This window comes from Thalassophryne amazonica, chromosome 11 (assembly GCF_902500255.1).
Source record: "Thalassophryne amazonica chromosome 11, fThaAma1.1, whole genome shotgun sequence".
In the NCBI taxonomy this organism is placed as follows: domain Eukaryota; kingdom Metazoa; phylum Chordata; class Actinopteri; order Batrachoidiformes; family Batrachoididae; genus Thalassophryne; species Thalassophryne amazonica.
The window spans coordinates 103,557,845-103,583,993 of record NC_047113.1 but is presented as its reverse complement, the minus strand read 5'-3'; the positions used below and the strand labels follow the sequence as shown (position 1 = coordinate 103,583,993).

Here is a 26,149-nt window from a genome sequence, read left to right as displayed (position 1 = left end):
AACGTCTATAAGGTTATGTTCTTTGATTTCATTTATGAGATTTTGACCCGTTGTCTTTGCTTTTTTCTCTGTGTTTTGCATTCTTGAGTTGTTTTCAAAAAGTGTTGATTTGTGCTTTCTTATTTTGGAGTTTCTGTTTTGCTGCTTCTTAGCAATGCAAGATAATGCTGTGGCACAATGGGGATAGATAGATAGATAGATAGATAGATAGATAGATAGATAGATAGATAGATAGATAGATAGATAGATAGATAGATAGATAGATAGATAGATAGATAGATAGATAGATAGATAACTTTATTTTTCATTAAAAATGGAAATTTTGTATAGGACTCAACAACTCTAAAAAATTGCCACCTATTAAGCCCTTTTTAACACAGTCATATTTAAATATAAATTTTCAAGTAGGCCTACTAACCTTTGTGATAATGGCTACTGGTGGAATCTTTGGCAACTGTGGACCAACCTCTAGAGCAGGGCTATTCAACTGGTGGCCCGCTGGCCAGAACCGGCCCTTTAATAAGTTTGGACCGGCCCGCAGCTCATCTACCCAAAAATAATAATAAATACACGGATTATAAGCTGCTACAAAGTGCATTCGCCAATTTTCTGCATTTTATGACACTTTGTGGCGCTTTGTGGCACGATGAGTCCTTTACGGCACGTTAGTACTGTTTCCAAACAGACCCACCTCACATGAGGGCATTGCGGGCACTCGAACAGTTGGTGGCGGCAATGCACCGTATTAGTTTGCAAACCGCTACTAAACTCGAATGAAGAAGAAGAAGAAGACAACAGGGCACATTCAAAGGAGAGGAGACGTAAAGTTGACAACTTTATCTATAGAAGATTTAATAATGACTGGACTGATGAATATGTGCACCTAGAAAATGCTGAAGGCAATCCTATGTGCCTGCTGTGTTCTGACTGTTGCTCGGTGAATAACGAATATAACGTGCGGAGGCACTTCATTACGACTCACTCCCATTTTGACAATGAATATCCACCAGGTTCTGATGCTTGTCAAAAATAAAAGGACTTAATCTGAACTACAAGCGAAGCACTGCAATCTTCTCCCATAGCTGAACTCTGCAACAGAAGACAACAGCAGAATCCCTGCGTGTTGCAAGTTCTTACTAAAAAGAAAATGCCGTTCACTGACTCCGAAACAGTGAAAGAACGTATATTAGCTGCCGTCGACGAGGTGGTAGCGGACGACAAGCTAAAACAGCAGGTAATGTCTTCAATAAAGTCAATCCCTCTGTCAGATACAACAGCTGCAAGACGACTGGATGTTTTAGCCACAGACATTTTCGAGACTCTTCTAAGTCAGTTGAAGAAAGCTGAATTCATGTCGCTGGCTGTGGATGAGTCAGCTGACAGCTCCAATACAGCACAACTTTGTTTGTATGTGCGGTTTTTCAACGGTGACCGTTTCAAGGAGGATCTGATGGGCCTAATTCCACTGGAAGGACAAACAACAGGGGAAATAATTTTCCAAAAGATTATTGCTTTTTTTAAAGACAGTGGACTGGACCTGGAGCGTGTTAACCTGCTGGTTACAGATGGAGTTCCCTCGACCGCAGGAAGGGTCAAAGGACTGTCTGCACGACTGTCTGCTGTTGCACCAAAACTACAGTCTGTCCACTGTCTTGTTCACCAGAGTGTCCTCTGTTCTCAGCTTAGTGGTGAGTTGAAAAGTACCATGGACTCTGTGATTGCTGCAGTGAACTTTATCAGAGCAACATCCAGTCTTCAACACAGGTTGTTTCACAGACTACTTGTTGATATGTCAGCTGAGCACTCTGACCTACAGTACTTTTACACAGTGTCAGGTGGTTAAGCCGGGGCAATGCACTTCAGAGAGTCTGTGAACTGAGCGAGGAAATGGTCACCTTCTATGTGAATGCAGCACAAGAAGGCTGAAACATTTCTGACAAAAATGCTGTTTGAGAAATTTGCCTCAGAAATGTGCTTTATAAGTGATATCATGCATCATTTGAATGATCTTAATCTGAGTCTTCAGGTGAGGATAAAACAGTGCCTGATGTGGTTGAAAAGCTGACTGCTTTTATAAAAAAAAAAAAAAAAAAAACTAGACATTTTCACATGTGACAGGCTGCTGCACTTTCCCACAGTCAGTAACTTCATTAGTGTATATTGTGTTATTGTATGGCTTTGCCTTACAATATAAAGCGCCTTGGGGCAACTGTTTGTTGTGATTTGGCGCTATATAAAAAATTGATTGATTGATTGATTGATTAGTATATACCTTTGATGTTCTGTTAAATAAAACGGGCAAAAGAAATGTAGTAGCATTTGTCTCAGTTATACAGCCAAGAGTAATAGTACAGGTCACGTGAATGTCCGGCCCACAGATCATAGTATTCTGACAAATTTGGCCCCAGGAAAAATATAGTTGAATAGCCCTGCTCTAGAGCCAATATGCTTGTGCGCCTTTTCCTTTTAGCAGGAGACTTGTGCTGTAGCAGACAGGCACATCATGTTATTTCTATTATTTAAGCACCAGACAGTGATAATTAGCACAACCGGTACAATAAATTAGCAAATTAATACTATGTAATGTTGATTGCAACAATGATGACATCCTGCCACCTATTATGAAACACAAATTATACAATTTGGCAACAGAATGATTCAGCGACTTGTTAATTTACCTCACTGCCCCTACTACGTAAAACTCACTGCCCTTACTTTTTCTCACTGATCTATCTCACCACCTCTAGAACTGCAGCTTGTTTTTACCTGCAACTGATCTGGCAGCTTGAAGATGGCAGGCACTGCACCCTCCTTCAGCACTACTCGTTGCATTGTTGCGTTGATGAACTGAGGCTCAAAGTGTGTGCTGCAGACTCTGGCATGCTGACTAGAGGTTATAGTCCTTCTGCAGTTCTCAGCCCACTGCTTGTATAGTGCCTTGTCCTGGCTCTTGTCAGGAAACCTGGTACAAATAAATGAATCTGACATATATATATATATATATATATATATATATATATATATATATATATATATATATATATATATATATATATATATACTCAACAAAAATATAAACGCAACACTTTTGGTTTTGCTCCCATTTTGTATGAGACGAACTCAAAGATCTAAAACTTTTTCCCCATACACAAAATATCACCATTTCCCTCAAATATTGTTCACAAACCAGTCGAAATCTGTGATAGTGAGCACTTCTCCTTCGCTGAGATAATCCATCCCACCTCACAGGTGTGCCATATCAAGATGCTGATTAGACACCATGATTAGTGCACAGGTGTGCCTTAGACTGCCCACAATAAAAGGCCACTCTGAAAGGTGCAGTTTTGTTTTATTGGGGGGGGGGATACCAGTCAGTATCTGGTGTGACCACCATTTGCCTCATGCAGTGCAACACATCTCCTTCGCATCATCCGTGAAGAGAACACCTCTCCAACGTGCCAAACGCCAGCGAATGTGAGCATTTCCCCACTCAAGTCGGTTACGACGACGAACTGGAGTCAGGTCAAGACCCCAATGAGGATGACGAGCATGCAGATGAGCTTCCCTGAGACGGTTTCTGACAGTTTGTGCAGAAATTCTTTGGTTATGCAAACCGATTGTTTCAGCAGCTGTCCGAGTGGCTGGTCTCAGACGATCTTGGAGGTGAACATGCTGGATGTGGAGGTCCTGGGCTGGTGTGGTTACATGTGGTCTGTGGTTGTGAGGCTGGTTGGATGTACTGCCAAATTCTCTGAAACGCCTTTGGAGACGGCTTATGGTAGAGAAATGAACATTCAATACACGAGCAACAGATCTGGTTGACATTCCTGCTGTCAGCATGCCAATTGCACGCTCCCTCAAATCTTGCGACATCTGTGGCATTGTGCTGTGTGATAAAACTGTACCTTTCAGAGTGGCCTTTTATTGTGGGCAGTCTAAGGCACACCTGTGCACTAATCATGGTGTCTACTCAGTATCTTGATATGGCACACCTGTGAGGTGGGATGGATTATCTCACCAAAGGAGAAGTGCCCACTATCACAGATTTCGACTGGTTTGTGAACAATATTTGAGGGAAATGGTGATATTGTGTATGTGGAAAAAGTTTTAGATCTTTGAGTTCATCTCATACAAAATGGGAGCAAAACCAAAAGTGTTGCATTTATATTTTTGTTGAGTGAATATATATATATATATATATATATATATATATATATATATATATATATATATATATATATATATATATATATATATATATATATATATAGGCTCACTGAGCTGGGGGGATCTCTACTGCCTCTACTGGTGGTTGGCTCTCACTGCGGTATTGTATCACTTCCTGTTCCGGAGCACAGCGGTGTTTTGCTGTATCTGTTAGCTGTTTAATCTGCGCAGTTAGATTGATCTAGTTAACTAGATAACGATTTGTTTCACAGTGTAATCTTCACGTGCCTTAACTAAAGCACTCCTTCTGCTGAATCACCTCTAAATTATTTAACCATTATTCACTTTGTGTGTTTTTAGGAATCCGCTAGCTTAGCGCAGCTACTAGCTCTTAGCCGGTTTAGCATGGCGGCTTCTCTTGTCTCTCCCGCACTTTTCTGCTCTGGGTGTGAAATGTTTAGTTATTCCTTGGCCTCATTTAGCAGTAATGGTACTTGTAATAAGTGTAGCTTATTCGTAGCTTTGGAGGCCAGGCTGGGCGAATTGGAGACTCAGCTCCGCACCTTGGAAAATCCTACAGCTAGCAGGCCCCTGTAGTCGGTGCGGACCAAGGTAGCTTAGCCGCCGTTAGTTACCCTCCAGCAGATCCCGAGCAGCTGGGAAAGCAGGCCAACTGGGTGACTGTGAGGAGGAAGCGTAGTCCTAAACAGAAGCCCCGTGTACACCGCCAACCCGTTCACATCTCTAACCGTTTTTCCCCACTCGGCGACACACCCACCGAGGAACAAACTCTGGTTATTGGCGACTCTGTTTTGAGAAATGTGAAGTTAGCGACACCAGCAACCATAGTTAAATGTCTTCCAGGGGCCAGAGCAGGTGACATTGAAGGAAATTTGAAACTGCTGGCTAAGGCTAAGCGTAAATTTGTTAAGATTGTAATTCACGTTGGCAGTAATGAGACCCGGTTACGCCAATCGGAGGTCACTAAAATTAACATTAAATCGGTGTGTAACTTTGCAAAAACAATGTCGGACTCTGTAGTTTTCTCTGGGCCCCTCCCCAATTGGACCGGGAGTGACATGTTTAGCCGCATGTTCTCCCTGAATTGCTGGCTGTCTGAGTGGTGTCAAAAAAATGAGGTGTGCTTCATAGATAATTGGCAAAGCTTCTGGGGAAAACCTGGTCTTGTTAGGAGAGACGGCATCCATCCCACTTTGGATGGAGCAGCTCTCATTTCTAGAAATCTGGCCAATTTTCTTAAATCCTCCAAACCGTGACTATCCAGGGATGGGACCAGGAAGCAGAGTTGTAGTCTTACACACCTCTCTGCAGCTTCTCTTCCCCTGCCATCCCCTCATTACCCCATCCCCGTAGAGAAGGTGCCTGCTCCCAGACCACCAATAACCAGCAAAAATCTATTTAAGCATAAAAATTCAAAAAGAAAAAATAATATAGCACCTTCAACTGCACCACAGACTAAAACAGTTAAATGTGGTCTATTAAACATTAGATCTCTCTCTTCTAAGTCCCTGTTAGTAAATGATATAATAATTGATCAACGTATTGATTTATTCTGCCTTACAGAAATCTGGTTACAGCAGGATGAATATGTTAGTTTAAAAGAGTCAACACCCCCGAGTCACACTAACTGCCAGAACGCTCGTAGCACGGGCCGAGGCGGAGGATTAGAGCAATCTTCCACTCCAGCTTATTAATTAATCAAAAACCCAGACAGAGCTTTAATTCATTTGAAAGCTTGACTCTTAGTCTTGTCCATCCAAATTGGAAGTCCCAAAAACCAGTTTTATTTGTTGTTATCTATGGTCCACCTGCTCTGTGAATTTTCAGACCTTTTGTCTGGCTTAGTGCTTGGCTCAGATAAGATAATTATAGTGGGCGATTTTAACATCCACACAGATGCTGAGAATGACAGCCTCAGCACTGCATTTAATATATTGTTAGACTCGATTGGCTTTGCTCAAAATGTAAGTGAGTCCACCCACCACTTTAATCATACCTTAGATCTTGTTCTGACTTATGGTATGGAAATTGAAGACTTAACAGTATTCCCTGAAACCCCCCTTCTGTCTGATCATTTCTTAATAACATTTACATTTACTCTGATGGACTACCCAGCAGTGGGGAATAAGTTTCATTACAGTAGACGTCTTTCAGAAAGCGCTGTAACTAGGTTTAAGGATATGATTCCTTCTTTATGTTCTCCAATGCCATATACCAACACAGTGCAGAGTAGCTACCTAAACTCTGTGAGTGAGATAGATTATCTCGTCAGTAGTTTTATATCCTCATTGAGGACAACTTTGGATGCTGTAGCTCCTCTGAAAAAGAGAGCCTTAAATCAGAAGTGCCTGACTCCATGGTATAACTCACAAAGTCACAGCTTAAAGCAGATAACCCGTAAGTTGGAGAGGAAATGGCGTCTCACTAATTTAGAAGATCTTCACTTAGCCTGGAAAAAGAGTCTGTTGCTCTATAAAAAAAAGCCCTCCGTAAAGCTAGGACATCTTACTACTCATCACTAATTGAAGAAAATAAGAACAACCCCAGGTTTCTTTTCAGCACTGTAGCCAGGCTGACAAAGAGTCAGAGCTCTATTGAGCCGAGTATTCCTTTAACTTTAACTAGTAATGACTTCATGACTTTCTTTGCTAATAAAATTTTAAATATTAGAGGAAAAAATTACTTATAACAATCCCAAAGACATATCGTTCTCTTTGGCTGCTTTCAGTGATGCCGGTATTTGGTTAGACTCTTTCTCTCTGATTCTTCTGTCTGAGTTATTTTCATTAGTTATTTCCTCCAAACCATCAACATGTCTATTAGACCCCATTCCTACCAGGCTGCTCAAGGAAGCCCTACCATTAATTAATGCTTCGATCTTAAATATGATCAATCTATCTTTATTAGTTGGCTATGTACCACAGGCTTTTAAGGTGGCAGTAATTAAACCATTTAAAAAGCCATCACTTGACCCAGCTATCTTAGCTAATTATAGGCCAATCTCCAACCTTCCTTTTCTCTCAAAAATTCTTGAAAGGGTAGTTGTAAAACAGCTAACTGATCATCTGCAGAGGAATGGTCTATTTGAAGAGTTTCAGTCAGGTTTTAGAATTCATCATGGTACAGAAACAGCATTAGTGAAGGTTACAAATGATCTTCTTATGGCCTCAGACAGTGGACTCATCTCTGTGCTTGTTCTGTTAGACCTCAGTGCTGCTTTTGATACTGTTGACCATAAAATTTTATTACAGAGATTAGAGCATGCCATAGGTATTAAAGGGCACTGCGCTGCGGTGGTTTGAATCATATTATCTAATAGATTACAATTTGTTCATGTAAATGGGGAAACGTCTTCACAGACTAAGGTTAATTATGGAGTTCCACAAGGTTCTGTGCTAGGACCAATTTTATTCACTTTATACATGCTTCCCTTAGGCAGTATTATTAGACAGCATTGCGTAAATTTTCATTGTTACACAGATGATACCCAGCTTTATCTATCCATGAAGCCAGAGGACACACACCAATTAGCTGAACTGCAGGATTGTCTTACAGACATAAAGACATGGATGACCTCTAATTTCCTGCTTTTAAACTCACATAAAACTGAAGTTATTGTACTTGGCCCCACAAATCTTAGAAACATGGTGTCTAACCAGATCCTTACTCTGGATGGCATTACCCTGACCTCTAGTAATACTGTGAGAAATCTTGGAGTCATTTTTGATCAGGATATGTCATTCAATGCGCATATTAAACAAATATGTAGGACTGCTTTTTTGCATTTGCGCAATATCTCTAAAATTAGAAAGGTCTTGTCTCAGAGTGATGCTGAAAAACTAATTCATGCATTTATTTCCTCTAGGCTGGACTATTGTAATTCATTATTATCACGTTGTCCTAAAAGTTCCCTGAAAAGCCTTCAGTTAATTCAAAATGCTGCAGCTAGAGTACTGACAGGGACTAGAAGGCGAGAGTATATCTCACCCATATTGGCCTCTCTTCATCGGCTTCCTGTTAATTCTAGAATAGAATTTAAAATTCTTCTTCTTACTTATAAGGTTTTGAATAATCAGGTCCCATCTTATCTTAGGGACCTCATAATACCATATCACCCCAATAGAGCGCTTCGCTCTCAGACTGCAGGCTTACTTGTAGTTCCTAGGGTTTGTAAGAGTAGAATGGGAGGCAGAGCTTTCAGCTTTCAGGCTCCTCTTCTTTGGAACCAGCTCCCAATTCGGATCAGGGAGACAGACACCCTCTCTACTTTTAAGATTAGGCTTAAAACTTTCCTTTTTGCTAAAGCTTATAGTTAGGGCTGGATCAGGTGACCCTGAACCATCCCTTAGTTATGCTGCTATAGACTTAGACTGCTGGGGGGTTCCCATGATGCACTGAGTGTTTCTTTCTCTTTTTGCTCTGTATGCACCACTCTGCATTTAATCATTAGTGATTGATCTCTGCTCCCTTCCACAGCATGTCTTTTCCTGGTTCTCTCCCTCAGCCCCAACCAGTCCCAGCAGGAGACTGCCCCTCCCTGAGCCTGGTTCTGCTGGAGGTTTCTTCCTGTTAAAACTGAGTTTTTTCTTCCCACTGTCGCCAAGTGCTTGCTCACAGGGGGTCGTTTTGACTGTTGGGGTTTTTCTGTAATTATTGTATGGCTTTGCCTTACAATATATAAAGCGCCTTGGGGCAACTGCTTGTTGTGATTTGGCGCTATAAAAATAAAATTGATTTGATTTTATATATATATATATATATATATATATATATATATATATATATATATATATATATATATATATATATATATATATATATAGATAGATATATATATATATAGATATAGATATAGATATATAATTTAACTTACACAGTTCAGCCTTTAATAGATTAAAGCCAAGTGATTTCTGATAATTTTGCTGTTAAATAGATGCTTGTTAAATAGATGCTGCATTGCAGGCACGTGTGGTAGCTACCACAGCTTGGTGGCTGTAACTGACTGAAAACCAACAAAAACCTCAACTTGTGAAAAGAAGATGCCCTGTTGCTTCAAGAATTTGTTTCTGTAGTTGTTGCAATTGATGGCGAAGTACTGGCTGCCTTTTTTCCTCTCATTTCGTTTGTGTTTAACATGTGCCATAACTGCACCCTTAACAATGTCTGCTGTGGTGCATGCCACTAGTCATGTGGCGTCCATTCCAGGTGTATATTTCCATGGGATCGCCAATTCATTTTTTTTTTTTTTTTTGCTGTTTTTCAGGTGGTTTCTGTTTCTTTCGCCCACCTAGAAACTAAATTTTCTCAGGTTTTGTGAAATTTTAAAGACTCTCTAGAGCTTTAAGCTTGAGAGGCTGTGCTTTATACCCCCGCCACACATAGCCAGAATCACACCGCGTTGCGTCACCCAAAATGACAGATATTCACCTGAGTTAGACAAGGGCGAATATCTGTCATTTTGGGTGACTGGACATGGACGAAGGGACTCAGAAAATGCATACCACATGACAACTGCATGTTATTTGCATTATTATCACTTATTGAGATAAACGTGGAATCACATTAACAATCTTTAATGTTATTTCAAAACGCATGACACCCATCAAACACGTACATAAAAAGTTGGTTCACTTTAACTTTTGTCATGTTGATTGGTACCGCACTGCTCTCCAAATTCACCAGTGCATCCTCATCAAGCTGGCTGCTTTGGCTGCTGTTCATTGTCATACTGTCCATGGGAAAATCATCTATAATATCCATAATGGGACCAACACACACTTCTTGCCTTTTCATCTTTTCCTCTGCAGACAGTTCTTGGGCTGTGCGTGCTATGACATCATCAGTTTATGCACAGTGGGCAGGTATTGGGATACCTGCCCGCAGTATAGCCAGGTAGCGTAAATGTAAATCTATGCTACCGGCCCAGCAACGCCTCAGTAAGTGATAATAATGTGCAATATTGTGCCCCTCAAATCTTCTACACCATGTCGGCTGGCGGGCAGTTGCACACGCTGTCACACCTCATGTCAGAGGCTCAGAGCTGAAAAGATCTCCTAGCTGTAATTAACAAATTATTGCTTGATCCCATTTAATTGTGTTGGACATATGAAGTGGAACTGTGTCTCCATGACAACATATGAAACATGAATCTCACCTCCAGGAGCATTTCGCAGCGCTGTGTGCCAGGATCCAGGACCACACAGCCTGTGGTGGAATGCTGCAAACGACAACGCCAAACATAAATCCCGTGGGATAATCCAATCACAAATCACCATGTAGAGTTGTGTGGTGGGGGGAGGTGACTGAAAAGGGGCAGAATGCGCAGGAGCTGAAAATATCGCAAGAGTGTCCAGCAGGCCTAAAAAAAACCCACTTGTTTCCCATGTTGGCTGCTGTATCAATTGCATTACGTTACAAAGCCATACATATTGATTTATAACACAAAAATGTCAAAAGGGGTAATAGATATAAGTGTAAAGATGGTTGAATATATCATTAGAGCAATAAACTGGTCAGTCCATGTGAATGCCGTGCAGAATGCTGCTGCGTTCATGGCCCGTCGGAAATTACAGGACTTTTTTGTTGTTTCAAACTCAGCAGTTGCTTGTGGCAGGAGCATGGCTTTTGTTTTATTTTTGGTAAAATAATTAATTCTATCCACACAAAAGAGCCCAGTGAACCAGACTCCTGCGATATTTTTCAGTTCCTGTGTATTGTGCACGACCTGTGTGTCCTGCACCTTTCAGTCCAGCCGTATCACCAGTTTTACTCACACACACGCACGTGAGGTCAATGAGCCTGGGGAAAAGAGGACAAGCGAAGTTGTGATTGAATGGGATTGGGTGAGCGCACGGATGGACACATATAGCGTGAGTCCGGTCCATATGTTGGTTGTTCTTTGATGTCCACTACAGGTCCTGCTCAAAGGGAGGAACACAGCGCTCCCGTCCTGTGTTTGCCATCCAGAAATTTGGAGGTCGGACACTCTGCAGTGCCTTTTATGGCCATCTGACACAAGTCTGTGTCATCTACATACGCTCTGGATGCAATCTGACAGGTGTGGACGAGGCAGTCTGTCTGCATTCTGACATAGTTGGCCACGCCTCTTTTCCTCCCAACTGCATCGGATTATGGCAATATATCGGGCATGCTTTTGGCACATTCTTGCTATGTGTGACAAGGGCTTTAGTAAGTAAGTTGATAAACTGTGGCAAGAATGCTGAGATAGTCAAACTATTATTCTAGTATCTTGCGACCGATATATGTTCTTGCATGACTGTCCAACCAAGATTCTTGTTGGCATATGGCATTAAAATGAATGTAATTTTCTTGTAACCCAAGAAAACAGGCATGAACAATTTCAGAATTGGCATTAAAATGTTGAATATTAAGATGGATTACTTTGAACTTAGTGGAAAGTTTTCTTAATATATACCCCTGTGACACTAGAGGCCAAATGAGCGTGAATGCCACCCAGATGGTAATTAAACTCACATTCGGGATTAGTTAAGGTGCATTCCAAACAATCAGACACAGTCATGTGACCAGTCCAAATGTTAAGCTTATGCACCCAAATGTCGAGGTGGAAATATAATCGAACGGCAGTCAAGGTGGACTCTAACTGCATTCTGACTGTGTTCTAAATATTGTCACAGCATCAAAACAGCATTAGAAACAGTCTGATCACATTTCAGAGAAATGTGCCATGGACAGGGAAGTCAACTGCTGCCAGGATGTCCAGGTTGTAGCAGGATGAGCCAGACTCCACACCAGTGCATCCCAATTCTGGGTGCACAAAGGAAATATGAGGTCTGTTAGAAAAGTATCGGACATTTTATTTTTTGCAAAAACCTGATGGATTTGAATCACTTGTGCTTGCATGAGCCAACCTTGAACCTTCGTGCACATGCGTGAACTTTTTCACGCCTGTCGATTGCGTCAGGTGCTGGCAAGCAGCCTTTCTGTGAAGACGTGTGTCCGAGAAAATGCAGAAGAGGTGGACATCAGCACTTTTTTGGCACATTCCACTGTGACAGAAGATTTGGCCATGAAAAGAGTGGTGGTGAAATTTGTGGCGAAGCTGCTAACGTCGGAGCAAAAGCACCTCTGTGTTGAAGTCTCACAGGACATGCTGGACTCCGAAAAATGATGCCCACCTCTTCCACAATTTCTCGGATAGTCACACGACTGAAAAGCCACCGAAAGCCGTCTGAATCTTCCGAATGGTTTCCACCTGGCTATCGCCCAGTTTCTGGCAAAATTTGATGCAGTAGCGCTGCTCCAGTCGTTCCGTCATTTTCCTTGCAATGAAAATCCACCGAGAGCACTACATACGTCTTCACACAAAGGCTGCTTGCCAGCAACTGACGCAGTCGACAGGAGAGAAAAAGTTCACGCATGCGCAATCAATCAATCAATCAATCAATTTTTTTATATAGCGCCAAATCACAACAAACAGTTGCCCCAAGGCACTTTATATTGTAAGGCAAGGCCATACAATAATTATGTAAAACCCCAACGATCAAAACGACCCCCTGTGAGCAAGCACTTGGCTACAGTGGGAAGGAAAAACTCCCTTTTAACAGGAAGAAACCTCCAGCAGAACCAGGCTCAGGGAGGGGCAGTCTTCTGCTGGGACTGGTTGGGGCTGAGGGAGAGAACCAGGAAAAAGACATGCTGTGGAGGGGAGCAGAGATCGATCATGCATGAATTAGTTTTTCAGCATCACTCTGAGACAAGACCTTTCTGATTTTAGAGATATTGCGTAAATGCAAAAAAGCAGTCCTACATATTTGTTTAATATGCGCTTTGAATGACATATCCTGATCAAAAATGACTCCAGGATTTCTCACAGTATTACTAGAGGTCAGGGTAATGCCATCCAGAGTAAGGATCTGGTTAGACACCATGTTTCTAAGATTTGTGGGGCCAAGTACAATAACTTCAGTTTTATCTGAGTTTAAAAGCAGGAAATTAGAGGTCATCCATGTCTTTATGTCTGTAAGACAATCCTGCAGTTTAGCTAATTGGTGTGTGTCCTCTGGCTTCATGGATAGATAAAGCTGGGTATCATCTGCGTAACAATGAAAATTTAAGCAATGCCGTCTAATAATACTACCTAAGGGAAGCATGTATAAAGTGAATAAAATTGGTCCTAGCACAGAACCTTGTGGAACTCCATAATTAACTTTAGTCTGTGAAGAAGATTCCCCATTTACATGAACAAATTGTAATCTATTAGACAAATATGATTCAAACCACCGCAGCGCAGTGCCTTTAATACCTATGGCATGCTCTAATCTCTGTAATAACATTTTATGGTCAGCAGTATCAAAAGCAGCACTGAGGTCTAACAGAACAAGCACAGAGATGAGTCCACTGTCCGAGGCCATAAGAAGATCATTTGTAACCTTCACTAATGCTGTTTCTGTACTATGATGAATTCTAAAACCTGACTGAAACTCTTCAAATAGACAATTCCTCTGCAGATGATCAGTTAGCTGTTTTACAACTACCCTTTCAAGAATTTTTGAGAGAAAGGAAGGTTGGAGATTGGCCTATAATTAGCTAAGATAGCTGGGTCAAGTGATGGCTTTTAAGTAATGGTTTAATTACTGCCACCTTAAAAGCCTGTGGTACATAGCCAACTAACAAAGATAGATTGATCATATTTAAGATCGAAGCATTAAATAATGGTAGGGCTTCCTTGAGCAGCCTGGTAGGAATGGGGTCTAATAAACATGTTGATGGTTTGGATGAAGTAACTAATGAAAATAACTCAGACAGAACAATCGGAGAGAAACAGTCTAACCAAATACCGGCATCACTGAAAGCAGCCAAAGATAACGATACGTCTTTGGGATGGTTATGAGTAATTTTTTCTCTAATAGTTAAAATTTTGTTAGCAAAGAAAGTCATGAAGTCATTACTAGTTAAAGTTAATGGAATACTCAGTTCAATAGAGCTCTGACTCTTTGTCAGCCTGGCTACAGTGCTGAAAAGAAACCTGGGGTTGTTCTTATTTTCTTCAATTAGTGATGAGTAGAAAGATGTCCTAGCTTTACGGAGGGCTTTGTTATAGAGCAACAGACTCTTTTTCCAGGCTAAGTGAAGATCTTCTAAAATTAGTGAGACGCCATTTCCTCTCCAACTTACGGGTTATCTGCTTTAAGCTACGAGTTTGTGAGTTATACCACGGAGTCAGGCACTTCTGATTTAAAGCTCTCTCTTTTAGAGGAGCTACAGCATCCAAAGTTGTCTTCAATGAGTATGTAAAACTATTGACGAGATACTCTATCTCACTTACAGAGTTTAGGTAGCTACTCTGCACTGTGTTGGTATATGGCATTAGAGAACATAAAGAAGGAATCATATCCTTAAACCTAGTTACAGCGCTTTCTGAAAGGACTTCTAGTGTAATGAAACTTATTCCCCACTGCTGGGTAGTCCATCAGAGTAAATGTAAATGTTATTAAGAAATGATCAGACAGAAGGGAGTTTTCAGGGAATACTGTTAAGTCTTCTATTTCCATACCATAAGTCAGAACAAGATCTAAGATATGATTAAAGTGGTGGGTGGACTCATTTACTTTTTGAGCAAAGACAATAGAGTCTAATAATAGATTAAATGCAGTGTTGAGGCTGTCATTCTCAGCATCTGTGTGGATGTTAAAATCGCCCACTATAATTATCTTATCTGAGCTAAGCACTAAGTCAGACAAAAGGTCTGAAAATTCACAGAGAAACTCACAGTAATGACCAGGTGGACGATAGATAATAACAAATAAAACTGGTTTTTGGGACCTTCCAATTTGGATGGACAAGACTAAGAGTCAAGCTTTCAAATGAATTAAAGCTCTGTCTGGGTTTTGATTAATTAATAAGCTGGAATGGAAGATTGCTGCTAATCCTCCGCCTCGGCCCGTGCTACGACCATTCTGACAGTTAGTGTGACTCGGGGGTGTTGACTCATTTAAACTAACATATTCATCCTGCTGTAACCAGGTTTCTGTAAGGCAGAATAAATCAATATGTTGATCAATTATTATATCATTTACCAACAGGGACTTAGAAGAGAGAGACCTAATGTTTAATAGACCACATTAACTGTTTTAGTCTGTGGTGCAGTTGAAGGTGCTATATATTTTTTTCTTTTTGAATTTTTATGCTTAAATAGATTTTTGCTGATTATTGGTAGTCTGGGAGCAGGCACCGTCTCTACGGGGATGGGGGTAATGAGGGGATGGCAGGGGGAGAGAAGCTGCAGAGAGGTGTGTAAGACTACAACTCTGCTTCCTGGTCCCAACCCTGGATAGTCACGGTTTGGAGGATTTAAGAAAATGGCCAGATTTCTAGAAATGAGAGCTACTCCATCCAAAGTGGGATGGATGCCGTCTCTCCTAACAAGACCAGGTTTTCCCCAGAAGCTTTGCCAATTATCTATGAAGCCCACCTCATTTTTTGGACATGTTGGAGTTATTCTGTAGATACACTGTTTTATTTTATCATGCATGTTTTGTGTTCTCTGCTCTGGTAGAATGTAGTTCTCTCTGCTCTGATAAAGTGTACTGTACTGATGTGATGGGTGAAGGTTACTTAAGATATGTGACATGACGTGCTTCTGCAAGTTGTGGTATCTCTGTGTGCACGCTAAGCTCTTTTTCAGGACATGTGAAGATGACCCAGGCAGAATGCAGCCATAAGCGGAGAGCAGTGAGATAAAGAATAGAGAATTGAATGTTCCAACCACAGTGTGATTATGATACATTAGTCCTTGTGTCAGAAGAAGTGTGATTAATTGTTAGATGTCTTAAACACATCTTAATCGAGCGCAAGATTAAAAAGGTTCTGAAAGTCCTGAATGTATTGTGCAATCAGCGGTTCTGCGGCAACAGCTCACGCGCTATCACTCCTCCCCTTAGGAGCTGTACCGCCCATGTATGTAGGGAAGTCCTAAATAAAAGAGCAGGAGCGCAGGCCAGACTTTAGTGTAGCTTTGGTGTACAGCCTGACTGCACTCCGCGCGAGATTAATTTGACTTTCTGTCTCACTGGTGTTTCTTGACTCTGTTTGTCTTATCAAGGTTTTAAGAATGTTTGGAGGAGAAAATACCCAACATTGACTGGGGGCTACGTCCGGGATCTCAACAATACCCGAGGTGTCCGGCGGGGGTCGCCAAGTCCAGACGTATATCCTTGGCCAAGGTCCGATCGATTGATCGTGTCTGCAATTGTCGACCACCGTTGGCATCGTCTGGTTGACGAGATTTTCCCGAAGAAGACAGACAGGAGGTCGAGTCAGTGAGTAGAATTTCTTTGTAACAGTACTGAGTGAGTGGTGATCAGATCACATAAAACAGTTAAACTCCGTAAGCGATGGCGTGGAATCGTCTGTTAATGTAAAGCAGTTAAAATCCGCGAGGAGGGCGGACTCCTCTACGGTTGCGAGGAGCGCACGTAGTTAAATTCCGGAAGGAGGGTACGGACTCCTCTGTTTTAATACGTAAAGGAAATCCCGGGTAGAAATACGTGCACTGTAAAAAGGCAGTTAAATCTAGCAGGGACGGCGGAGTCCCCTAATGCAGGACATTAGTTAAATTTCATGGGAGGGCGAGCTCCCCTGGCCTAAGAATACGCGTACGGTTATTAAAGGTGTTTCTATGTGTAAATAGTGTTTTGTGTAAGTGTAAATAGAATAACTGTGTGAAAGTGTAATACTTTGGACAACGTTAGTGACAACCGTGTGTGGATGCGGAGGCAAGTGATTCCGCTTCCTACGGGGAGGTGAAAGGAATCAACCACACGATGGCAAATTAATTGTCACGTCCAAAGAAAGTGTGAAAACTTCAGATTTAGAACACCCTAGGTGTGCCCCCGTCTGAAGTCCAAATTATAACAAGGGATAATAAAAATGGGGGGTAAGACGTCTAAAAATAAGGAAAATTTATCAACTGACGACTGGAAATTTATGGAAGCAAAAAATCCAAAAGCAACAAAGAAATTGGAGACCTGGATAAATAAACATGACTTTGACGGACGACTGAACCTGATCAGCATACAGAAGCTAAAGAAGGAGTTAGAACAGGAACATAAAGGTGATGAGAAAAAGATGCAGAAAGTAGGGGCAGATTTAGTGGCATTTTGGGAGGAGGAAGCAGAGAACAGACGGAAGGGAGCAGAGAAGCGACGATTAGAGAAAGCAAGGAAAAAGAAAGCTGTAGGTAAGGCAGAAGAAGATGTGATAATTCAGCACAGAGAACCTGAACAACCTCAGAAACCACCGACGGCTGGACCGCCGGCAACAACGCATTTGTACCCTCCTCTACCAGAGGATGATGATGTGCCGCCACCGCAGTATGATATGGCGGTGCGACCTAAGTAAAAAGTGAAAAACAAGAAAAGCCACAAACACGCAGTCAAACAAAAGTGCCTACAGCTCCTCCCATGGAGGAACACAGTGACCAGGAAGGTACCTATCCTTTGATAGAAGTACCAAATCCTCGTGCAGGAACTCCAGGGCACGGATCAACCATGCTCGTATATCGAACATGGAATGCTGATGATATCAAAGCAGCAGTTGACATGATACCATCACCTCATGTTGACATTGAGGGATTCATGCAAGACATAGAAAACATTAGAAAGTCGTATCACCTAGATGGAACTGTGGAAGGTGTAACTCCCCCACAAGAAGATGTAGCCCAGTACATTATTGACGTAACCGCTTTGGTTAAATCCTACAATCTTAGAGGGGATGAAGTTCAACAAGTCATAATGGCAACTGTGACAAAGGATTGGGCTGATGTAAAAGGAGATTGGGATCCTGCAGAGGCAGACCATGATAGTCAGGAATTGGAAGATCGATTGGCCGCACTATTGCTGAGAATTAAGCAGAAATACCAGCAGAAGTCAAATTACACAGAAATAAATCGCACAAAACAGAAAGATGATGAACCATTCGAAGACTATCGACATCAAATGGAAAAAGTTTTTAAAGTGCACAGTGGTCTTCTACCACTGAAAAATGATAGCGTGTATGAACAACAATTGAAAAATGCACTCCATGCCAACTCCAGATCAGATATCCAAGCATGGGTAGACAAACACATGATAACGTTCCCAACAGCTGGGTTACAAGAGTATGTAGACCACGCCATACACGCAGAAAGAAATCTGAAAACAAAAAAGGCAGCCCGCTACTGTATATACAAATTTGGCCCAGGCCTGGCAGCGCTCTTTGGATCTGTCGGAATTGAGACAAACTGAACAATTATTGGAGGAAGGTCTGATGACCTGTGAAAACAGAGAACATGTAGTAATGATGTCACCTAAAGATCTACACATAACTATACTATTCACTCCATGAAAGGATGAAAGGTATGGAGCAGGATTTCTGAAAATTCCATCAGAATTACAGACAGTAGCACACCTATACACAGACAGAAAAACCACCTCTGTGTGTAGTGTAGTGCTGACCCAAAGTGCAGACAAATGGTACAGAGGAAAACCTGAGGCTGTGCCGCATATTTCACTGATAAGGGCAGACACTCAGTCCTGGAAGGACCTTGGAGGAATTGTTAAGATAGCTGAGGAAGCAACTGATTGGCATGAAGCAGATGCAATGTCGGTGTGGGATTTCAGTCCATCCACAGGCTTGTATCGGAAATACAAGTTTGTAAGTGCTTGAACGACACCGGTGATACATGAAGTAGATCTGGATGATTGAAATTTAACAACATCTGTGTTGTTGACACAGGAAGATGAGACTTTATTGGCCAAACTGCCTCCTCATCTCTGGGTGAAAGCACCCACAGATGTAGGACTGTTGAAAAATATTCCGCCAGTCAAAATTAAGCCACGATCTGATTGGAGACCACGGATCAAACAATATCCGTTAAAACCTGAAGCAGAAAAAGGAAATGATGACTTTTCTAGGTATCTGTAATTATTGCAGAGCCTGGATTCCATGTTATGCAGAGATGGTGCAGAAATTGCAGGATTTAATACACTCTATACCAATGGATATGACTGACAAAATACAGTGGAATAAAGAAGCTGAAGAACAGTTTACAGCTCTTAAACAAGAACTTGTGAGTTCCACAGTATTATCTCTGCCCAATTATGCCAAGCCATTCACTCTCATGGTGGACACAAAACGGGGATTCATGTGTGCAGTCTTGCTACAACAACATGGTAATAAAAATAAACCAGTTGGCTATTATTCCAAACGTTTGGATACATTCTTATCGCCTGCCAGACAGACAATGAACCATTAATAGATTCTGACCTTTTATTGGATATGCAAAAACAGGCACCAGCGCAGGAACGACATTTGTGGTTGAAAAATGGGGCAACCCCAAACCCCAAAGGACTTTATTGTATACATAACAAACCCATCCTACCCAAAAGCTTATTCAAGCAGCTGCAATTGCGACATATGGGTGTGTCGACAGGGGGGATGGTATATATGGTAGACCAATACTTTACTACCTATGAATTTAATTTATACTCAAAAAAAAATTTTGTAAAGCCTGTGTTACCTGATTGAAACACAACCCACAGGGAAGTATAAGACCCCGGAGAGGGCAATTCCCAAAACCACAGTATCCTTTTCAAATTGTCCATATGGACTTTATTGAACTAAATCGATGTGGACCTTATCAATACAGTCTAGTATTATGGAATACCAGAGACATTGTACAGTGATAATGGAACACATTTTGTAAATGAAGTTGTACAAAGAGTAGCAGAACACATGAAAATTAAGTTAAAACATCATTGTGCTTACCACCCACACAGTGCAGGATTAGTGGAAAGGACAAAGGGCACAATAAAAATAAGATTAAGGAAATGTATAGAAGAGACAAAACGAACCTGGATTGAATGTTTGGACCTAGTAAAATTGTATATGAGAATAACACCAACACCATCAGGGTTAACACCATTTGAGATACTTTATGGACGACCATATCATCTACCAATTTTGACATGGATACTAAAACAGCAGATGAGGAACAAACATTAGCAAATTTTATGAAAAAGACATTAACACAGAAGAGATAACTTAAACACATTTACTGCCGAATAATTTTGATCTTCCACAGGATGGCCTTCCAGTAGTCCAGCCAGGAGACTGGGTGTTCATCAGAGTGATTAAGAGGAAGAACTGGTCCAGTCCTCGTTGGGAAGGTCCATACCAAGTGCTGTTAACAACACCAACTGCAGTAAAGATAGCGGAGAGATCAACGTGGATACATCACTGTAAGATACAGCGTGTGTTGGCTGCCTCCACAGTGTAAGGGGAAGTCTGGCTACAAAGGGAGTCTATTTAATTAGTAATAGATTGTCTCAATGCCAGTGAAGCAGGGAGATCCTTGCACTATTAGGTGAGGTTGGTTAACAACACTGTATCCTAGCAATCATGACTGAACTACAGCAGACCCCGGAGCGGCGTGCTCAGCACCGCCGCTGCCGGACTGTTGGTAGGGCAGCCAGTTGCGTTGTGATCTTAGTGTGTTTCGTACTCCTCGGATTCCTGGCCTGGTGGTTGACCCAAGAATTGCAGCTCACTGTGGACCGAGCCAGAGAACAACGCAAGCAACGTCAGAAGAGGTTTATTCATAATGTGAATGAGACAGATGGACACCCTCATATATACCATACTAATATGTGGTACAGATATGTTCATTTATTGGCTATGGAATTACGTTACTAATTGTTATGTTTGTTCGCAAATACCTATATCCTCAACACACCCAGCTCTGACGGCTAAACCGTACCCTGCTAGGGTGACAGAATGTCTTATCATACGGATGCATAATCAAACTGTATTTCGGGGGCAGCAGTTCTCAGCAAATCTGATAAGATGTAACACCACTTGCCTCAGTGCAACCACTTATATGATAGGGATTTCAACAGAGGACGTACAAGCGTGCCCAAGTGCTGCTCCATTGACTAGACTGAAGGGAAATGCAAAAATATCATCACGTTAAATTGTCATCACAACGGCCATTCCCAATTTGCTTTTACGGGACAGGGAATAAAACTGTAGGTAAAATTAAGAAACGTCTGTGTACCCAAACGTATGTTTTATCAAATAATTTAAGCCTAACCAAACATAATATGTGGATGGTACTTATCTTCATCACATTGGACGGGGATGTAATTATACAGGCTCCTGTCCATGGGGAACGGATGAATCATGTGCTTATGTTAGTAAGTTTTTGCTACCACCTGTAAATGGTACTCCGGTGTATGATGACATCTATTGGCTTTGTGGTTCCAGACTGTACATGAGTCTCCCACCAAATTGGGGTGGTGTGTGTGCACCTACCCAGGTGACTGACCATACATATGTGGTAGTGCCAAGGACCTCCACAGAGAAGAATGGCAGCACCAGACGGAGGAGATTGATATACCCAGATGTGTTACCACATGATCACATGTGGGGCTCGGATGTACCAAAGGACCAAAAATTGTGGTCTGTAGGAGATAAAATAGCACATTCATTGTTCCCCTGGATAGGAGTGGGAAAAAATTCATTAATGATTGAAACTCTGAATTATCGATTGGGTCTGTTCATGAATGTAACTGAAAAAATAGTAGCAGCTCAAAACACTGAAATAGATGCTTTACGTACCATGGTGATGCAAAATCGCATGGTTTTAGACTTGCTTACTGGTTCACAGGGAGGAGTTTGTGTTCTGCTGAACACAACATGCTGTACTTTCATCCCAGACTCCATTCATTCAGTGGATATGCAGGACGCATTGGAAGAGCTGAATAAACTTCGTGATGCAATGCATAAAGACACCCTAGCCGTGAACCGGTGGAATCCCTGGTCCTGGTTGACTTCAGGACCATGTTGGCAGTTACTATTGAAAATGGTGACACCAGTTATTATAGTCCTAATTCTGATTGGACTTTGCATGTGTTGTGTGATCCCTTATATCAAAACAATGGTTGGCAAAATGGTGTCAAATACATTTGTACAGTGTAATCTGGCCTTCCAACAAACTATGCCAAGATATCAAGCATTGAAACAGTCAGACCTTAGTGGAGAAAACTATAATGACTGTACTGAGAATTATGATGATATTGAAAAGCTCACAACTCCAGTTCAAGCTTGAACTGTTGACGTGATGAGTTAACACACTCTTAGCCTATGAAGCTTTAGCTGAAAATGTAGTAAGACAAGTGGTGTAGTCGAATAATACAGATAAACGGTTCATTTATACCAGTCAGCCGAAGTGGCGTGTGGTGGTGGTGTGGAGATAATAGAATTTTTGACAGATTGCCTAGGAATGTGTCAGGCTACTGTGCTTTAGTGTCCCTACTCCTCCCAGTAAAAGCCATTCCCATTTTAGCCAAGGACTTGTTGACGCACCTAAAGTCTGTGGTGCCTGAAAATTGCAGCTGAAAATCTGAATAAGAAGTGGTTGCTTAGTAACAATTGTTTACTTTTAGGTGAAGCTGTAATACTGTTGGAATGCATGATAAACAGAGGGGAATGTTGGAGTTATTCTGTAGATACACTGTTTTATTTTATCATGCATGTTTTGTGTTCTCTGCTCTGGTAGAATGTAGTTCTCTCTGCTCTGATAAAGTGTACTGTACTGATGTGATGGGTGAAGGTTACTTAAGATATGTGACATGATGTGCTTCTGCAAGTTGTGGTATCTCTGTGTGCACGCTAAGCTCTTTTTCAGGACATGTGAAGATGACCCAGGCAGAATGCAGCCATAAGCGGAGCAGTGAGATAAAGAATAGAGAATTGAATGTTCCAACCACAGTGTGATTATGATACATTAGTCCTTGTGTCAGAAGAAGTGTGATTAATCGTTAGATGTCTTAAACACATCTTAATCGAGCCCAAGATTAAAAAGGTTCTGAAAGTCCTGAATGTATTGTGCAATCAGCGGTTCTGCGGCAACAGCTCACGCGCTATCACTCCTCCCCTTAGGAGCTGTACCGCCCATGTATGTAGGGAAGTCCTAAATAAAAGAGCAGGAGCGCAGGCCAGACTTTAGTGTAGCTTTGGTGTACAGCCTGACTGCACTCCGCGCGAGATTAATTTGACTTTCTGTCTCACTGGTGTTTCTTGACTCTGTTTGTCTTATCAAGGTTTTAAGAATGTTTGGAGGAGAAAATACCCAACAGGACACCACTCAGTCAGCCAGCAATTCAAGGAGAACATGCGGCTAAACATGTCACTCCTGGTCTGATTGGGGAGGGGCCCAGAGAAAACTACAGAGTCCGACATTGTTTTTGCAAAGTTACACACCGATTTAATGTTAATTTTAGTGACCTCCGATTGGCGTAACCGGGTGTCATTACTGCCGACGTGAATTACAATCTTACCAAATTTACGCTTAGCCTTAGCCAGCAGTTTCAAATTTCCTTCAATGTCGCCTGCTCTGGCCCCCGGAAGACAATTGACTATGGTTGCTGGTGTCGCTAACTTCACATTTCGCAAAACAGAGTCGCCAATAACCAGAGTTTGATCTTTGGCGGGTGTGTCGTCGAGTGGGGAAAAACGGTTAGAGATGTGAACGGGTTGGCGGTGTACACGGGGCTTCTGTTTAGGGCTATGCTTCCTCCTCACAGTCACCCAGTCGGCCTGCTTTCCCGGCTGCTCGGGATCTGCCAGGGGGTAACTAACGGCGGCTAAGCTACCTTGGTCCGCACCGACTACAGGGGCCTGGCTAGCTGTAGAATTTTCCACGGTGCGGAGCCGAGTCTCCAATTCGCCCAGCCTGGCCTCCAAAGCTACGAATAAGCTACACTTATTACAAGTACCGTTACTGCTAAAGGAGGCCAAGGAATAACTAAACATTTCACACCCAGAGCAGAAAAGTGCGGGAGAGACAGGAGAAGCCGCCATGCTAAATCGGCTAAGAGCTAGTAGCTACGCTAAGCTAGCGGATTCCTAAAAACACGCAAAGTGAATAATGTGTAAATAATTTAGAGGTGATTCAGCAGAGGGAGTGCTTTAGTTAAGGCACGTAAAGATTACACTAGGGAAACAAATCGTAATCTAGATAACTAGATCAATCTAACTGCGCAGATTAAACAGCTAACAGATACAGAAAAACACCGCTGTGCTCCGGAACAGGAAGTGATACAATACCGCAGTGAGAGCCAACCACCAGTAGAACCAAGAAGGTTCAAGGTTGGCTCATGCAAGCACACGTGATTCAAATCCATCAGGTTTTTGCAAAAAAAAAAAAGGTTGGATACTTTTCTAACAGACCTCGTATAGTAATGCGCAAAGTCTGTGGCACCAGACGTGAACGTTGCGCAATCACACCAAAAACACTCAAAAACACACAGTGTGAGTCAAAGCATCTCAGGTAGGTAACATATTTGTAATAATATGTTCGACATGTATGTAACATCCCGGTCACATGCGCTGCGGGCAGTGCGTCACAGAGCCACACTGTGAGCTGTCAGTGTGTGAGCACTTAACAGATGGACGCAGCGCTGTGCGAGCGTGAGGCTGGAGCAAGCGAATGCTCAGCTGTGTGTGGTCGAAACAGCTGATGTGCACGTGCATGAGGCTTTATCAAATCAAATCAATTTTATTTATATAGCGCCAAATCACTACAAACAGTTGCCCCAAGGCGCCTTATATTGTAAGGCAAGGCCATACAATAATTACGGAAAAACCCCAACGGTCAAAATGACCCCCTGTGAGCAAGCACTTGGCAACAGTGGGAAGGAAAAACTCCCTTTTAACAGGAAGAAACCTCCAGCAGAACCAGGCTCAGGGAGGGGCAGTCTTCTGCTGGGACTGGTTGGGGCTGAGGGAGAGAACCAGGAAAAAGACATGCTGTGGAGGGGAGCAGAGATCAATCACTAATGATTAAATGCAGAGTGGTGCATACAGAGCAAAAAGAGAAAGAAACACTCAGTGCATCATGGGAACCCCCCAGCAGTCTAAGTCTATAGCAGCATAACTAAGGGATGGTTCAGGGTCACCTGATCCAGCCCTAACTATAAGCTTTAGCAAAAAGGAAAGTTTTAAGCCTAATCTTAAAAGTAGAGAGGGTGTCTGTCTCCCTGATCCGAATTGGGAGCTGGTTCCAAAGAAGAGGAGCCTGAAAGCTGAAAGCTCTGCCTCCCATTCTACTCTTACAAACCCTAGGAACTACAAGTAAGCCTGCAGTCTGAGAGCGAAGCGCTCTATTGGGGTGATATGGTATTATGAGGTCCCTAAGATAAGATGGGACCTGATTATTCAAAACTTTATAAGGAAGAAGAAGAATTTTAAATTCTATTCTAGAATTAACAGGAAGCCAATGAAGAGAGGCCAATATGGGTGAGATATGCTCTCTCCTTCTAGTCCCTGTTAGCACTCTAGTTGCAGCATTTTGAATTAACTGAAGGCTTTTCAGGGAACGTTTAGGACAACCTGATAATAATGAATTACAATAGTCCAGCCTAGAGGAAATAAATGCATGAATTAGTTTTTCAGCATCACTCTGAGACAAGACCTTTCTAATTTTAGAGATATTGCGCAAATGCAAAAAAGCAGTCCTACATATTTGTTTAATATGCGTATTGAATGACATATCCTGATCAAAAATGACTCCAAGATTTCTCACAGTATTACTAGAGGTCAGGGTAATGCCATCCAGAGTAAGGATCTGGTTAGACACCATGTTTCTAAGATTTGTGGGGCCAAGTACAATAACTTCAGTTTTATCTGAGTTTAAAAGCAGGAAATTAGAGGTCATCCATGTCTTTATGTCTGTAAGACAATCCTGCAGTTTAGCTAATTGGTGTGTGTCCTCTGGCTTCATGGATAGATAAAGCTGAGTATCATCTGCGTAACAATGAATATTTAAGCAATGCTGTCTAATAATACTGCCTAAGGGAAGCATGTATAAAGTTAATAAAATTGGTCCTAGCACAGAACCTTGTGGAACTCCATAATTAACCTTAGTCTGTGAAGAAGATTC

General features: G+C 41.9%; 2 long non-coding RNA genes across 2 annotated transcripts; one reads left to right on the top strand and one right to left on the bottom strand.

Moving 5' to 3' along the window:
- The first annotated feature begins 467 nt into the window (after window positions 1-467).
- LOC117519639 lies at window positions 468-15,083 on the top strand. The gene is made up of 3 exons (XR_004563383.1): window positions 468-826; window positions 2,329-2,451; window positions 15,073-15,083. It is a non-coding gene; the product is annotated as an uncharacterized LOC117519639 (long non-coding RNA).
- LOC117519641 lies at window positions 2,333-24,918 on the bottom strand. The gene is made up of 4 exons (XR_004563385.1): window positions 24,898-24,918; window positions 24,435-24,438; window positions 10,385-10,392; window positions 2,333-2,448 (listed from the first exon to the last, which is right to left on the bottom strand). It is a non-coding gene; the product is annotated as an uncharacterized LOC117519641 (long non-coding RNA).
- Between the last annotated feature and the right edge of the window lie 1,231 nt (window positions 24,919-26,149).